The 18827-nt window shown below is 38.8% G+C and overlaps 1 protein-coding gene and 1 long non-coding RNA gene across 2 annotated transcripts in view; one reads left to right on the top strand and one right to left on the bottom strand.

Moving 5' to 3' along the window:
* Window positions 1–17839, bottom strand: part of LOC126379032 (glutamate receptor ionotropic, kainate 2) — a 49082-nt gene extending 31243 nt beyond the window's left edge. Inside the window, exon 1 of the mRNA XM_050027620.1 lies at window positions 17636–17839. The gene's annotated coding sequence lies outside the window, so the exon portion shown is untranslated. The remainder of the gene's footprint in view (window positions 1–17635) is intronic.
* On the top strand, window positions 6524–7786 carry LOC126379049 (uncharacterized). The gene is made up of 3 exons (XR_007568228.1): window positions 6524–6788; window positions 6917–7096; window positions 7593–7786. It is a non-coding gene; the product is annotated as an uncharacterized LOC126379049 (long non-coding RNA).
* Window positions 17840–18827: the final 988 nt, after the last annotated feature.

The raw sequence follows: 18827 nt of genomic DNA on the forward strand, positions 1-18827 counted from the left end.
CTTAATATGAATTAATATTTATAATATTCCTCTCAGTAATGGCGACATGGGAACGCTTTGCAGTACTTTTATATTATGCTCGCGAGTATTTCGATGTTAGTATGAATAATGTTTATATTATGGAACTTATAAATGTACTTATAATAAAATGTCGTGGTTAAATAGGGGTAACGTAATTTTAATGTCATATTTTTATTTCTTGTTTATTTTTCTGGAGGTCCGGGTTCGATTCCCGATGAGGTAATTGACGAAATCACTTTGTGAGACTGTCATTCATTTGGTAAGTACTTTACAGGCTTGAATCGCCTGATCGTCTGAAAAGTAATATTATGATTCCGTGCTGGAGAGGGCACGTTAAGTCGCTAGTCCCGGCTATTAGCTGTAAAAACACCTCCACCGACCCGCAATTGAGCGTTTGGTGGAGTATGCTCCATACCCCCTCCGGTTGATTGAGGGGAGGCCTGTGCCCAGCAGTGAGACACTGTTTATGTTTTTTGTTAAACTGTTTTCAAATGAGTTTTGGCGGCGAGGGTGTGCTGCCGCCAAAGGATGTTTTCGTGGTACCGAACTGAGCATAGTACCCCGCTAGCCACAAGTTGGTAGTGTGACTAGGGATCGACGATCCAACAGTATTGTGTTGGAAGTTGTATATATGCGTCTTGCTGTGTAAACTTCGATATCGCGTTTTACGACTGCTTGAAGACTGCATTATTGAATGTGGCGCCATCTGTTGCATGTGAGCGGAACTAGGTGGCCAACTAGTTGGGTTCGCTACAGAGTAAACATTAGATCTTATATTGTAATAAATAGGGACTTTCCTGGCTGCGTTCGACTTAACGTGAGGCTGATCACCTCACTGTCCGAAAGTAAGATAATCCGTGTTTTGGAAGGCACGTTAAGCTGTTGATCATGGATAACGTGCCCTCCGAAGCACGGATCATCTTACTTTCAAACAATCTGATGAGCCGCCAGTAAGGCCTCGGTCTCGAATTTTGCGGGCAGCGGAGCGGCAGCGGCGGCGGCGCGGGAGAGGGGCGGGCAACGCATACCTGTTCTGGAAACCAGCGGGCAGATCGCGCGGCACTGTAGCGGTGTAGTGTTGTGTTCGTGGTTGTGTTGTCGACATTCGCAAACGAAATGTCTGAAAATCGGCGACAACGGCTTTTTTATTTCTTCCCATAAACGATTAATTATTCTTCTATTTTTATGGTTCACATCTTTGCTGTTCCATAATGGGTCTCCTCTCAAAGATTGCCGAAATAATTTGCTCTTGCACGTCCGAGGACATTTTGATACCTACGTCACGAAAAAAAGTACAACACTATACTACAATGCAGACGCGCAACGGTCACCGCTCGACTGGAGTGCACCGCTCGTTGCCCGCCCCCGCGCCGCTCCCGCGCCGCTGTTTTCGAGACCCGATCCATTTGACGATACGCATAAGATCCTGCCGCTCCCGCGCCGCCGCCGCCGCCGCCCCGCTGCCCGCAAAATTCGAGGCAGAGGCCTAATGTCCTAACCAAACTAGGGACCACAGAGTGTTTTTTGTAATATGTCCCCACCGGGAATCGAACCCGGGACCTCCGGATCGTGAGCCCGGCGCTCAACCACTGGACCACGGAGGCCGTTAAGATATAGTGCTAAAACAGTAGATATAATCTTTCTACAACTCAGTTAACTAACATGCGTGCGTAACTCAATATGTTGTTATGTGGCTTCAACCAAAATGAGGCTAAATATATAGATTAACTATGTTACCTACAATTAGTTCCATCCACGTTGAAACTATCGACTGTAGGCGAAAGGGCGTGGTAACAATTACATGAGAATGAAATGACGACCTCTGCGGTCCAGTGGTTGGGCGTTGAGCTCATGATCCGGAGGTCCCGGGTTCGAATCCCGGTGGAGACATATCACAAAAATCACTTTGTGATCCCTAGTTTGGTTAGGACATTACAGGCTGATCACCTACTTGTCCAAAAAGTAAGATGATCCGAGCTTCGGAAGGCACGTTAATCCGTTGATCCCGGTTACTATTTACTGATGTAAGTACGTCGTCGTTACATGAGCCATGTCAGGGGCCTATGGCGGCCCACCCACATACCATGTGTTTTCGGACGTATGTGACCTAAACTGTATTGGGCTGGTTTTTCCTTCAGATTGGAAGGTCAAACAGGCTGATCGGAAGATTATTTTTTGTCGTGACTTATTGTAGATTTGCCGCAGATGGCATTAACTACTTGGCCGGACAAATGGGGAGCGCTGAAGGCTCTCACCCAGTACAACGTTTAAGACAACAGGCCAGAGGGTGCCTAGTTGGGCGCGAACCTCAGCTCAGGGCGTCGTCTGAGAGGAAAAATATTTGAAAGAATTAATCGACCCTAGTAGGTCGATAGCGATAAGCGCTGATTGAGGGAAATCGTCGACCACGCCGGCGGCGTCGGTATCGGGGTCCTAAAGTGTTTGGAGTCGCGAGCTAATTGGCTGCCTGGCTAGAACTGATCGTAAGTACGTGTGTATGAAATGTATGTATGTATGTATTTATAACTAGTGATGTGCCGGATCGTTAAAAATGTATATCAGCGGATACGGATCTGAATACGGATATTTAGTGTAAAGATCCGCGGATACGGATACGGATCTTTATTTTCTTAAACAAAAAGATTAAAGTTTTAGTTATTTCATTGTTATAAAAGCGATATTTTATCTTGCTTTCATTATAAAGATCTATCTATCTAAATGTTTGCAAAATAAAGGTGCCAAATATTTGATTTTAAGAAATAAAAACAATCTGAATGGAATTTTATAGCTTTTTTATTAAATAATTCTACTTAATCACCTGAAAAATATCCGTAAAAGATCCGCGTGAAAAGTAACGGACACGGATACGGATACAGATTTTTATTTTATCTCGGATATCCGCGGATACGGATACGGATATTCGGAACATCACTATTTATAACCCCTGAATAAAACCAATGAAGGCATATTACTACCGGAATAACTCTAATGTCCGGTTTCTATGAAAACGTGGCGCAATAGCCCGTAACGAGATATAGCGGTCAGCTCGCGGTAACTTGATACGTGTGGCTACAAGGGGCAGCCGTGCATCGCTTCGGCATCACTACATTTCTAACAACCTACACTTTAGGGTTCTGAACCCCAAAAGAAAAAACGGAACCCTTATACTGAAAAGTATCGGCGTCCGAAGGACGTAATATACGATCCCGACGACCCGATTACTCTAGCCATAGAGGCAGCCAATCAACTCGCGACACCAAACACTTCACCCACTAGAGTCGATTAATTCTTTCAAATATTTTTCCTCTCAGACGACGCCCTGAGCCGAGGTTCGCGCCCAACTGGGCACCCTCAGGCCTGTTGTCTTAAACGTTGTACCGGGTGAGAGCCTTCAGCGCTCCCCATTTGTCCGGCCAAGTAGTTAATGCCATCTGCGGCAAATCTACAATAAGTCTACTCTACTCTATATTTGTGTTTCCAGCAACAAGAGACGTTCCGAAGTAAGGCGTGTAAGTAAACAGAACAAAACCCTTTTGTAGGGGCGATGCGTTCCTCGTCCCCGTAGTAAGGATTGAATAACTTCAATATTGAACCCTCCAACGGATTCAGACAGGTATATTAAACTCTAATATGCAGGTTGTTAGTCGCCGGTTGTAAGGGCCGGTTGGTAGAACGCTTGCCTCTCGAGTCCAGCACAGCCCTAAACCAATGATCGTCAAATTTGTTTTCGAATTTGGATCATAAATGATTATCACGTGCTCAGCGGTGAAGGAAAACATCGTAAAGAAACCCACATTCCCGAGAAATGCATTGTCGGAGGTATGTGACCTAACCTGTATTGGGATGGTTTGCGCTTCGCGGGTTGGAAGGTCAGACAGGCAGTCGCTTCTGTCAAAAAACCGGACCTGTCAAATCTTCAGATTAAGTAAGCGGACCCTGTGAAAAAAAAGAAGATTGGTAAGTCCGGTACCGGGGCTCAAACCGGCGCTCCCTGTTTGAGAAGCAAGCCGGTAAACCACAGGACCACAGCGACTGTCACACAGAAGTTACGATTCTGTCATAAAATAATTTACAACCCAACTTTACAATCAAGGAAACCGTGATCGTCTTAAAATACAGAAGAATAACGTTCAATTTGAATTTTATTACGAAACTTTTTGAATATAATTGGATTATTTCAAGACTCGTTTCATATCCAACTTGCGAAATGAATTGGTACACTCTCACCCAATTAGGGTGGCACTGATGTCTGTTTTGATGGGATTATCCTAAATACAAAAGGAATGAGAGCTCGGTGGCGCAGCGGTAAACGCGCTCGGTCTGCGATTGTTGAAATTAAGCAACTTTCGCAAAGGCCGGTCATAGGATGGGTGACCACAAAAAAAAAAGTTTTCATCTCGAACTGCTCTGTGCTTCGGAAGGCACGTTAAGCCGTTGGTCCCGGCTGCATTAGCAGTCGTTAATAACCACCAATCCGCACTGGGCCTGCGTGGTGGTTTAAGGCCCGATCTCTCTATCCATCCATAGGGAAGGCCCGTGCCCCAGCAGTGGGGACGTTAATAGGCTGGTGATGATGATGAGATAAGAATGGAGAATGCTACACCGACAAGAGCGTGGCTCTTAAATTAGTGATGATGATCTTAAAGCGGCAGCGCAGGACCGATCGTCGTGGAGATCCTTGGGGGAGGCCTATGCCCAGCAGTGGGTGTCATACGGCTGATGATGATCTTAAATAAAACATAACGATATCTGTTTGTGAGTGAGTGGACGTTTTTTTGTCGTGTCTGAAGTTCTGCGAAATGATGTGATTATCAAATATGTTTTTATATTGTTTACACTTAAGTTTCTTACGTCTGATTATATTACTATGAAAGTTTATATTGAAAGTTTCACGGCGCATTGGCATGTCTGCACTGTAAAGTCGTGAAATATAAATAAATAAATAATGAAATAATATAATACCAAATACCAAACCTAACCTAAACCTACCTAATATATAATATCTACTCTGAACCGGCGTGCGGGTGTGAAACGATTGATGAATGTAGAGGAAGCAAGAGAAGTGTGTCAGGATCGAAGCAAATGGAATTCTATAGTCTCTGCTTACCCCGGTGGGAAATAGGCGTGAGTTTATGTATGTATTAAATATAATAGGCTAGTGTCCAACTAGTGAAATCAGTTACTTTTTACTAAACGTCAAAACACGAAATTACTTACTTCAAAACACGAAATCACTTCGTATGAAAAAGCACTGATATCATAGAAAAACGTGATAAAATAAATGTGGGACTTATTATAACGTTTTTCTTGATTAAAATTCGTAAATAAGTAAGTTAAATTGAATAAAGAAAATGTTTTTCGTCAGTTTTATATCTGTCTTTATTTATTAATCGGAATTTCATAATATATCTTGAACCTTGTACACGACCCAATGGAGGGGGGTTGCGACAGTGGAAGAAATTAGGAAAAAACTTACAGTTTATCTCGCCAATGATAAATCCAATATTGTTTTCACTTCACAAACACTCACAGACGTCGGGAATGCATTCCATTTAGGTTATTATTTAAGTTTTACAGCATTTTTGTTTTTTTTTAATACTTGATGCGAGGTACATGAGTTGTCCGCGCGGGAATCGGAAGAGTTTTCTTTTTAAATATGGCGGTCGTTCAGTCTGTCCTTGTAAAATGTCAAAAAAGGGCGGGAATTGGATCGTCATCACTATTCACGGGTTTTTGGCGGGAACGGGAACGGGATGGTTGCTTTCTTCATTAAATAATCTACTTAAATAATTAACACATAGTGGTGTTTTGTGGTTAATGATCGCATTAAGTTAGTCGGAAAACATTCGCGATATAGTTATTATATCGGAATATTCAATAAACAAAGTGTACGTGTAACAAGCCGCTTTATAACTCGAAAGTTTATGCCAACTTTTGAGTTACTTAACTCGTTTGGGGTTCGGAGTAGGAGTCTGCTCCGAGGGTGGGAGCTTAGGTTTCATCATTCATCGTCATCACCTTTAATTAATCATCATCAAGAAAAACATACACAAGACGTGGCTGTATGGGCATAGTTCCCTTTGCCTTGCCCTTCGGGGAAAACTAACTCACTATCACAAATAAGCAGTTTTCATCGTTTTCAGCCATCCTAACTTTACATTTTTTTTATGAAATGTTGCGATCTTACGAGGTTGATAATTACAACCCCGTGGGATGTCGAATTTGCGATCGAATTGCGATGGATTGCATTGCATCCCTAATCCGCGCGCACGACCTGGGGGCCTACCGGCTAATTCGCCGAACTTCGGCGACTTGAAAACGATTCAGATAAATCGAAGTTCGGCGTTTGGTACCGGGTAATTTCCGATGTTCATTGCAATCTGGATGAAAATCAATCCATAGATAATAATAGATCTATTAGAGGGGTGCATGATTGAACGAATGACTTTTGGTCTTGCGTTTCGTTGAGATATTTGGTAAACATTTAATATTTTATATCATTATGAAATTAAAAAATACAGACTAATTTTGTATGTTATTTTTATTAATTGATAATACTTTTAGTTAATCACTTTGTAAAGTCTTACAAATGTTTAAAACAAAAGGAAAATGCAACGACGGATTTTTCTTTTGCAACTGAAGTAATGAAACGCAAAAAAAAAGAAAAATGACGTTATGTTATATCAGCTGACATACTTGAATTCGCGCCGAATGCAACAGTTTTATCTTTTCAGAATTTATACAATAACAACAGTAACGAAAGAAATGTAAGTAAATTATTAATCTAGTAGTAGTAAGAAACAAGTCAAAAAAGAATAGTCACATAATGAACCTATTCATTGTTCAACTAAATAGTTTGTTGGAAACTTGTAAATGTATCTTTTTGTTTTTTTAGATCACCGATTTACTACCTACTAGATCTAGAGAGTCGGAGGCTAGACATGGAGGAGCGACTTGTTTCAGCAGTCGACAAGCTGGCTGGCTACAGCTGCTGAAGCTAATAGCAAGGCTGCGGATATGCAAACAGAGTTGCTTCAGCTGCTGCTGGAGGAAGTTAGGTGAAGACCAATATAAGGTAATTTACTCAAACTTATTAAAAATTGTATGGAATTGGAGCAAGTAGGAGAAGTTTATAAGGATCACGACACTTGGTGGTCTGTCCTTACTGCCTACCCCGCCAGGGATGTAGCATAAAGATTGTATGTATGTTATATACCCAAATTTACCTCCTTGATCAGCATATTTTACTCCATACTATAGCAAGAATAAAGGCCAAAAATAAATATCCTTATACCTTTTTATGTGCTACTTTATTACATTCCAAAATATTTTCTTTACATTGTATTTCATTCCATTAGAGTCGGCTAGTGTTAATTCATGAAGGACCACTTTACAAAATTTCTGCCTTGCCGGGATCACCCAAATAAATAAAGTAATAACTAAAGGATTATAACTAGTCTATAAAGACTATTACTAATGTACACGATAGACGTCATAAAAACTTTTGTCATATTGTGACTGTTTATATTTCGCATGTATTTTATATGAATTAATGGATTTATTTATTACAGGTTAAAGAATAGCAGCATGACGATTCTCAAGAACGAAGACACTAGAGAAACCTAAGTTAAAATACTTAAGTAAAAACATATGTATTCAATAAGCTTGTATGTAAATATTTAAGCTAAAGTATAAGTACTCCATTTATGTTATTTAAGTGAAGTTGTATGATCCTGAAACATATATTTAATTTAAATACTTAAGTTTGGTCATGGATGTTATTTAAGTGAGTTTGTCTAGGGGTAACATTAAAGTACATTAAAGACAAAGCAACTAGATATCATTTTACCAAGAACTATTTTGAAACAAAAATAATATAGCATCACGCTTCTATTCCCGAAGGGGTAGGCAGAGGTGTATAGTATATGTATACACCCACTCCTTGCCAAATATGTAATAAAAAGATTTGTATAGGGGTATTGATGAAGATGTTGGATGCAATTAACTTATATTTCCATATTATAGTAAGAATTGGGTACAATATTATATTTGTAGTATGTTCTAATTGATTACATTTCTTCGATCCACCCGCAGGGCTGTTTTGACTACTATTACACATTACAAATAGTCTAGTGAAATAAGGCCCCGCAAGCTTGTATTTATACAAAATAAATGGATTTATTTATTACAAGTTAAAGATAGAAGGATAAACTACTTTATTAAGCACAATGGACACAGGATTAGAGAAATGTATCTACTTGAGAGATAGGTTGGTTAATGAGAGGGGTGCAATGAAACAAATTATGTAATAACACAAAATAAATAAATCTGCATACTTAATGAATATAATTTATTTGATGCCAATAAAGAAAGGTTTGTTTAGATGTTGTATTATTGAATAACAATCTGCCACTTTTGATTACACCACACTGACTTTATAATTTACATTTCAAGGACCACATGAGTCCACTTAATGAACTTAAAACATATTAAAATTAAGGAGATGTTCCTTTTCCCTTCTCAAAGTGCTGTTGTTCCAAATATGGATATCTTGGCTAGCAGTCTAGCACTAACACTCCCATTGGATGCATCACAATAATGTAATGCACATATCTCCATCACAAACCTGAAAATTTAAATATTTTTAGCGACTCAATCCTAAGAATCAAAACAAATGTAGTTAGTTAAAGGCATGATTCTTACCAACATAACATGCAATGAATGGTAATACTTGCTATTGAAGAAGGCCCCTTCCCACTCGTGAGGTTGGATAATGGCAATGTGTGTGCCGTGGATGCATCCAAGTACTCCAATAAATCCAAATTTGTCATTAAAACCTCTGGAGACTTCTACATGCTCAGTTTCTGTCCCAAGGAAACTTGATATATTGTCTCACGATTGCAGGCTGATTGAGGGCATTTGTCACTGTAATATATAACATACAGATATTATATTGGATTCATGTAATGTTGTAGTATAACTTTAATTATCAAAATATAAGGTAATATTTCGCAATGTATATCTAATATAGTAACCTAGGCCATAACCATAATATAGTAACCACCTACCTTAAAGTCGGTTGCACAGTTGTAGAGCTTTGGACTTCCTTCAGATAATGGTCCTAAGTCATGATACAAAGTCCGAAATGCATCTTTTGATAATCTAAAATTATCAATGTAGCTACTCTCTGAAACAAAACAAAATAGATAAGTATGAAATGATCAAAAATCGCTTCTAGTAAGTTCAGCAACTTTTCCTCTGTAAACATTCAGCCACTTGTCAGAAATAATGTTATAAATAGATGTACCTGTGAGAAGTATATACTGGCTTTTCTCTCAAAGTATCCTGCGATCGATTTGCTCAAGATTCTGAAGACATTTTCTTCCGCAGCAGCCCACAATACGACTATCTCCATGACACTGTATTTAGGTATTTAAACACGAAAATTCACGCCGATATCAATTTTACATTGATTAAGATGTTCCTAAAATTTGTCGCCCACCGTAAATAGCTCCTAATATTGTTGGAAAACAGTGAAAATAAGAAATTAAAATTGATCACGGTTACTGAAAAGTGCCCGGCTTCAACTGACACTTCCAATGGGAATCGGCTTCAGGCGCCGAACTTCGATTTTTTAGCCGGTACCGATATAGGTGTCAAAAGTACTGAAATCATTCGTTCAATCGGCTTGCCGAACTTCATGTGACGTCACGAATCGGGGATCGCCATCTTGGCTGTTTACGCGGTACGACAGGATCAAATCGATGTTCGATTTGCTCCAATCTGAATCGGCTTCGTCTTAGCCGGTAGCCCCCCTGCATTTTGCCGCGAAATGCGACGACTTCTGCGCATGCGTGCGTCTCCTAGGGCGCGTACAGGTGCATTAAAAGTAGGTACCTAACTATTAATAACACTGTAATATTCGCAACACCCCAGCCCTAACAATGTTAATCCAATGCCAACTTTAATAAACTTCGTCAAAGTTTCCCCTTATTTGAATTGTGATAAAATTCCCGGGATTAATTTACATATCTTCCGAGTGCGGGATTTCGTAGATTAGCGCAGGTTTGAGGACATTTGACTCCCATTTAGAGAGAAAGAAAGAAAGAAAGAAGAAACAAAAATGTCATACTCATAGTTACCAATTTATATACATAAACACTGATTTTCTTTCAGGCTGTCCAAGGTTAGCTGGAAAAAATCCCAGTTAGGGGTAAGCTTGCCTATGCTTTATGTTAAATTACGATAAATCATTTTTGTATTTTAAAGCAATAAAGAGTATGCAAAAAAAGACAATATAAATAGAGTATACTCTAAACTAGAAAGATAAATAATAAAAATCTCAAAAAGTTCGGGGTTCGAATCCCGGTGAAAGAAATCTCTTTGTGATCCCTAGTTTGGATAGGACATTACAGGCTGATCAACTTACTGTCCGAAAGTAAGATGATACGTGCTTCGGAAGGCTCGTTAAGCCATTGGTCCCGGTTACTACTTACTTATATAAGTAAGTAGTCGTTACATGAGCCATGTCAGGGACCTTTGGTGGCTCAATAGTAACCCTGACACCAGGGTTGATGATGTTGATAATCCACCTCACAATCCACACGATAGCAATAGCTGCCGAGTCGAGTGCAGGAAGTTTCCGAGTTAACATCTTAGAATAGGGATATAAAACCCAGAGGGGGTGAGGTACGTGCGATACAAATTGGTGCGGAGGGAGAGTTACCGTGCTATACGTATAACATACATACATAAACTGCCTATATACGTCCCACTGCTGGGCACAGGCCTCCCCTCAATCAACCGGAGGGGGTATGGAGCATACTCCACCACGCTGCTCCGCTGCGGGTTGGTGGAGGTGTTTTTACGGCTAATAGCCGGGACCAACGGCTTAACGTGCCCTCCGAAGCACGGAATCATCTTACTTTTTCGGACAATCAGGTGATTCAAGTCTGAAAAGTCCTTACCAAACAAAGGACAGTCTCACAAAGTGATTTCGACAATGTCCCCATCGGGAATCGAACCCGGACCTCCAGATCGTGAGCCTAACGCTCTAACCACTAGACCACGGAGGCTGTTGTGCTATACGTAGTAGGTACTATTCTTTATTCTCTTGTTAAAGTGAACCCATTAAGCACATGGAAACAGATAATTTCTCAAAGGACAACACATTTTGAGGAGCCATTGAATCAGCAAATTGAATATTCAGAACACAGATTATGGAACAACGGAGATATGCGTTTTTTTTTTTCTTTTTTTTTGACGTGACTCTACAATAAGTCATTTGCCGCAGATGGCATTAACTACAAACAAACAACGAAGATATGCGAAAGAGTTCTTATTTACCGGGTGAGAACCTTCAGCGCTCAAAAAAAAAAACTCCCACGGCATCTCCCTATAATAACTTTTTTTGACGTGACTTATTGTAGATTTGCCGCATATGGCATTAACTACTTGGCCGGACAAATGGGGAGCGCTGAAGGCTCAATACAACGCAATACATTTATAAATACATACATACAAATATTCAAGGTGTTAGTGACATCGTAACGAAAATTTTGAGGGATGATTCAGGCCAAGATTCTGAGTTGATATCAAGTGGAATTTTCCATCCTCATCATTCCTGACATGACTCATTAAATTTATTTTATTCTTATTCTTATTCTTTGAGGAGTTCGGTGGCGCAGCGGTAAACGCGCTCGGTCTGCGATTGTTGAAGTTAAGGAACTTTCGCAAAGGCCGGTCATAGGATGGGTGACCACAAAAAAAAAGACAAAAGAGAAGCTTGGAATATTAAAACTAGTTCACCAAAATATTCAAAGAATTGGACATAGAATTATTTTTAGAGACATTTTTTATTGACATTTTATGTATTACTGAGCATTGGTTTAAGGATTATGAATTGTTATTCGGTTTTGAAAATTATCATTTGGCTAGCGCTTTCTGTCGAAAGATCAAAATACGTGGTGGCTCCCTTATTTTTATCAGAAATAGTTTAAAATATAAAGAACGCAAAGATATTACTGGTCTTTCGATAGAGGGCACTATGGAGATTTCATGTATAGAAACAGAGAAACATATTGTTGTGGCCGTATACAGACCCCCATACAGTGCTAACTTCACAGTTTTTGAATCAGTGATGGAAAATGTACTGAAGGTCATATCCAAAAGTAATAAATCCATTATAGTGTGTGGAGATTTTAACGTTGATTTATATGAAGTAGATTCAATTACAACTAGATTTCTAAGTTTGTTTACATCTTTTAACCTTGTTAATATATTTATGGAGCCAACTAGAATTACAGAAACAACTGCCTCATGTTTAGATAACATTTTTTGCAATTGTGATTTCCAAGATAACAGTATCCTTAACTGTTTTAAGTCTGATCACAGTGGGCAGTTGGTTAGTTTTCCAGTACTTAAAAATGTGCAAAAAATTAAATTTAGTACTCGACCCATCACTGATAATCGGATAGAGAAATATCGAAATAGTCTTATTAGTAACTTACCTTGTCCAAACTTTGATACAGACAATCCTGACGATTTTTACAGGGATTTCTTCACTATTATCCATAAAGAATTTGAAAATAATTTTCCTCAAAAGGTAGTTACCAACAGTCAATCATTCAAGTTCAGTGACTGGGCTACCGTAGGCATTCGCAAAAGTAGAAATACTCTTTATTCTTTATATGAGGAAAAAACGTATACACACGCTGATAGTTTCAAAAGCTACGTCAAAAATTATTCTAAAATATTTCGAAGAGTGTGTTATACAGCCAAACAGATGCATATTAGTAGTAAAATAAAGACCGCGGATAATAAAATAAAGGCAGTTTGGCAAGTAATAAATAGTGAAACAGAGGCTTCTAAACCGCGTGAATTAGAATACAATATAGAATCGGGCACTGGGTTAGTAAAACAAGATAAAGATGTAGCTGAAGTTTTTGATAAATTCTTCACGAACATCCCTGTAAAAACTACAGAATCTCTCAGGTCCTCTCCTGTTCAAGCTGATATATTATTAAAAAGTAATGTTACTGCTTGCACTGAATTATTTGATTTTAAACGCGTTGATCCGAGTAGTATTGTTAAAGTATTCAAACAGCTGAAACTTAAAACCTCGAAAGATTTATGGGGATTGTCTGTCAAATTGATGAGCTCTGTTATTGATATCTTAGCACCATATCTAGCTTACATTTTTAATATGAGTGTTGAAAATGGCACTTTTCCAAATTTAATGAAAATCAGTAAAGTTATACCTCTTTTTAAATCGGGCACAAAATCAGACCCCACGAATTATAGACCGGTTTCTATTCTACCAGTACTTAGTAAAATTTTCGAGAAAATTATTCTCGACCAACTGCTATGTCATTTTAATTTAAATAACTTACTCCACAGCCAGCAGTTTGGTTTTACTAAGGGTCGGTCTACAACAGACGCGAGTGTGACATTTGTTCGACACATTTTCGATGCTTGGGAGAAGTCGCAGAATGCCGTAGGAGTATTCTGTGACTTGTCTAAGGCGTTCGACTGCGTGGATCACGAGACCTTGCTTTTGAAATTGAGGCACTATGGACTAAATAATGGAGCTCTCAGTTTGTTAAATTCATATCTAGGTGGTAGGATACAAAAGGTACAAATCAATAGTACAACTTCTTCGGGCTCTCATGTTCAAATGGGAGTTCCTCAAGGATCCATTTTGGGTCCGTTTCTTTTTTTAGTGTACATAAATGATTTACCTTATGTAGTACAGAACCAAGCTGACATTGTGCTGTTCGCGGATGACACTTCTCTTATATTTAAAATCGACAGAAAGTTAGAGGAATTTGACGAAGCAAACAGCGCTGTGTCGCAGGTTCTAAGTTGGTTTACAGTAAATAACCTAGTTCTAAATGCTAAGAAAACGAAGTGTATTAAATTTGTTCTACCAAACGTAAAGAAAGTAAATAATAACATTAAAATTAACGACGAGAAACTAGATTTTGTTGAACACACAGTTTTCTTAGGAATTACTGTAGATTCAAAACTTCAATGGGGCCCACATATTGTATCACTAGCGGGCAAGCTAAGTTCAGCAGCATATGCCGTCAGAAGGATCCGACAACTCACAGATGTACCCACTGCTAGACTTGTCTACTTCAGCTACTTCCACAGCATAATGTCTTACGGTATTTTGCTGTGGGGTCGAGCCGCTGATGTAGAAACTATTTTCATCATTCAAAAAAGAGCAGTTCGCGCTATTTATAAGCTGCGTTGTCGGGACTCTTTGAGGGAGCTGTTTAAAGAAATAAATATACTGACGGTCGCAAGTCAATATATATATGAAAACATTATGTATGTACGTAAAAACTTATCTCTCCTTCCGAGAAACTGTGAAAGGCATACTTACAATACAAGAAATAAACATAAAATTGCTATTCAAAATTCTAGATTAAGTAAATTAAATTCATCTTTTTTGGGGTTATGTATACGTTTTTACAATAAAATACCAGATAATATTTTAAATTTGTCAGAAAATAAATTTAAAGCTCACGTGAAGCTTACTTTATGTAAAAAAGCTTATTATAAGATTAATGACTACCTAAATGATAAAAATGTCTGGTATTGAATGTGTTCCTCTAGTTATTAAATAACTTGTAATGTATATCCTCATTGGTTTTTAAAAGATGTGTTGCTGTTGCAGTTTCTTGTCATTTCTTCTCCTCAGCCATAACACGTTGCGAAATGACGTAAATTCAAAAATGTTACATTGACCTTCAACAAGTTTATCCATGATAATTACGTTGAATAAATGATTCTGATTTCTGATTTCTGATTTCTGAAAAGTTTTCATCTCGAGCTCCTCCGTGCTTCGGAAGGCACGTCAAGCCGTTGGTCCCGGCTGCATTAGCAGTCGTTAATAACCATCAATCCGCACTGGGCCCGCGTGATGGTTTAAGGCCCGATCTCCCTATCCATCCATAGGAAAGGCCCGTGCCCCAGCAGTGGGGATGTTAATGGGCTGATGATGATGTGTATTATAACCTGCAGGGCAAAAAACAAGTTGACTATCAAGGTAAGCCCTCCAGCTCCTCCCCACCAGCGACTAAGCTAGGTTTACCTCACCCCCCTCGGTCTTACTTTAGTCTTCAATCGTATGGGCGTCAGACGAAACACACACAGATGCGCGTGTACGATAACGTCAATGTGTAGTGTCTGTGTAAAACGAGGTTGTTTGTATGAAGTGTGCATTTTAACCTGCAGTAATTTTAAAGTTCCTCTTATCGTGTGGGTTGTGAGGTGGAATACCAACCTCATCAGCCCTGGTGTCAGGGTTACCTACTATTGAGCCGCCAAAGGGCGGCATACTGATGTATGTACGTAGTCGGGACATGACTCATGTAACGACTACGTACATACATCAGTAATAAGTAACCGGGACCAACGGCTTAACGTACCTTCCGAAGTACGGATCATCTTGTTTGCTTTGATGCGAGCTGATTAACCTCTATGGCTGGAGTAATCAGGTCGCTAGGAGGCTACATCCTTCGGAAGCTGCAACTACCAGGGGATTTGGGTGGTGCAGAGCAGAATCGAAACGTTTAGAAGCTAATTCGAGCCACTGGGCAATGATACCTAGGTCAATGTGCAGATTTTCATCGCTCAATCCACCATCCCCCCTTTATCTTTGGACTTCCAGACGTACGGCCGGGTTCCTTCCTATTTGGTGGATATCCCAACTATTCGCACAAAGCGCTTCGCATCGTCCTTCATTATGCGCACGGCAAAACAGCAAATATCGACTATCATGCAAGGAGATCCTTATCACAGGAAAGCTACTTAAAAATCTACCTTTGTATGCAGTATCTTACGAAAATTAATTATAAAATTGCTTTTTTTGACGTGACTTATTGTAGATTTGCCGCAGATGGCATTAACTACTTGGCCGGACAAATGGGGAGCGCTGAAGGCTCTCACCCGGTACAACGTTTAAGACAACAGGCCTGAGGGTGCCCAGTTGGGCGCGAACCTCGGCTCAGGGCGTCGTCTGGGAGGAAAAATATTTAAAAGAATTAATCGACCCTAGTGGGTCGATAGCGATAACCGCTGATTGACGGAAATCGTCGACCACGCCGGTGGGGTTGGTATCGGGATCCTGAAGTGGTTGGTGTCGCGAGATGATTGGCTGCCTCTATGGCAAACATGGCAAATGGCGTCATTATCGCTTAAAGCGATTACTTTGAGACAACTATAAGGCGAGGAAATATGTGAAAATTATACCAATAATAAATACACAACAATTATACATTTATAAATACATACATACAAATATACAAGGTGTTAGTGACATCGTAACGAAAATTTTGAGGGATGATTCAGGCCAAGATTCTGAGTTGATATCAAGTGGAATTTTCCATCGCAAAAGTATAAAATTTGAAATAATTTAAAAAACTAAAAAAAATATGAATTGTGCGATGGAAAATTCCACTTGATATCAACTCAGAAGCATGGTCTGAATCATCCCCCTCAGTATTATTGGTTACGGTGTCGCTAACATTCTGTATTTACCTATTACCTATACGTAGAAATAGTAGGTACACACAAAAGAAGTAAGTAACTAATAATAAGCAACTCAAGAGCCACAGAATGTAAACAACACACAACACACTTCATTACACAAACAGAATCTTTTAAAATTTTAAAAAGAGAAAGTAGATTTGGTGTTTTTTTTTTTTCAATTATTTTCAGTCACAAATTGTGCTTTAAGCTGCATATAACCCAAATTTAAAAAATAAATTAAAAAAAAACAAATAATTAAAACCATCAATGTAAATCGCCATTTTTTTTTGACGTGATTTGCCGCAAATGGCATTAACTACCTATTTACTTTATTTTTCCGGACAAATGGAGAGCGCTGAGGGCTCTCACCCGGTAAATCGAATAACGCGAACGGAAACATTATTTTATTGTGTTTTAATAGGCGTTTTACGCTTGAAATAAATGACTATTAATATTAAAAACATTGCCTAAGATTGCCTTGCCAAAGAAAGATAAAAATCGTAGTTAAAAATATAATTATATTAAAGAAAGATATAGATCTATATAAATACATACATATTTGGTATAATAAGTCACTAATTAAGTAAGTTAAGGAAGGGCCAAGCTTAACACTACTTTCCCAGTTTAAAGGGGAGCTTGGGTCAACTAGCATTTAAAAAAAATATTGTTTAAAACGATAAAAGATTTTATTTATTTTTTTATTGCGGCACTGGAAAAAAATCGTAATCTTAATTAAACATTTGCGACAGGGAAAACACCTACCATAGTTTTTATTACATTTTTAAAAACAAAACACACGACGTTCAAGTTTCAATAAAGTGGCATGGAGAAAGCTACCTACAAGAGCGTGGCTCTTAAATTAATGATGATAATGATGAGATTCTCTTATTTTTTTTTCGTTACGGTGTCACTAAACAGCCTGTAAGTATAAAAAAAAACTATTATACCTTGCAGATTCCTATTCAACTACCGTTCTAGAAAGCTCTGCATGTGTGCCTACAGAATCATCCTTTGAAAAGCAAAAATAGATCAAAGCATTCCAGCCCATACATTGAATAATACATGTACCGCTTACGATCAAAACTCATAATCCGCCGAAGTCATTAGAAAAGTCCTGTCAAACACACATTTCACACACTTTTCGCACTAAAACTTCACTAAATCACACTAAAAATGGTTGAAGAACACACTACATCGCGGATTAGTGCTGGAAATGGTCACTTTTTTCACTAAAATCTCGTTTTTGTGGTCTTATATTGCTTTTTCTCAAGGGTTTCTGTCTTCGATGACGGCTTCTAAGGTACTGATTATTTCATACAATCTACAGAACGCTTACATAGAGTACATCTATCCCCTTTTAGCACGATGAAAATTCAAACGTAAACCTTCAGGAAACTGAAAGTGAGTTCAATTTTGGTTGCAAGTGTAAAAAGTGTGGGGTGTTCACCACCCACACCCACTTTGCCACCCCTAGCGAATAGGGATGTCGGGAAAATAACGTTAGTTTATCAATGGTGTTGATTCCAATACACACCATCAAATTTTAAAACACAACACATAATGGCCCCGATTCCTGCAGACACCTCCTAATTTTATTTTAAGTTATACCTGTCATTTTTTTATCCGCCGAAAAGGAAAGGGAAAGAAAAACCAGCGACCTCTGTCCAGTGGTTGAGCGTTGGGCTCACGATCCCTAGTTTGGTTAGCACATTACAGGCTGATCACCTTTCTGTCCGAAAGTAGGGTGATCCGTGCTTCGGAAGGTACGTTAAGCCGTTGGTCCCGGTTACTCCTTTGTGATGTAAGTATGTAGTCGTTATATGAGCCATGTCAGTGGCCTTTGGCGGCAAAGAAGAAGATTATTGCTACTAAGTATATTTATCCCGATAACGCAAAGCAATCGTTACTTTTAACTAGTATAAAAATTTACGTTATAGCGTTACGTGAAAATCCCAGAAAATCGGAAAATAAATTATTTCCCGCCATCCCTAGCCCACCCCCCGAATGTTGCCAGCTCATAAAATTCATATTCAATTAATTGGCGCGTTCGTTTTATTATTTATAGATATACATTCATATTGGTTGTAATTAGGGAGAATACTTTTGAGGTCAGAAATGGTGAATTGCAATTTGTGCCTGTCTTGATTGACCGAGTGTAAATTACTCTGTTCTAAGTGGTACTCATTGTTGGTTTATTTTACATAATGAAATAATTTCCTTTGAAGGAACCTCTTTTGTATTTTGAATATAATTTAGTAGTCTTTTGT

The sequence above is a fragment of the Pectinophora gossypiella genome, chromosome 27, assembly GCF_024362695.1.
Source record: "Pectinophora gossypiella chromosome 27, ilPecGoss1.1, whole genome shotgun sequence".
NCBI classification, from domain to species: Eukaryota; Metazoa; Arthropoda; class Insecta; order Lepidoptera; family Gelechiidae; genus Pectinophora; species Pectinophora gossypiella.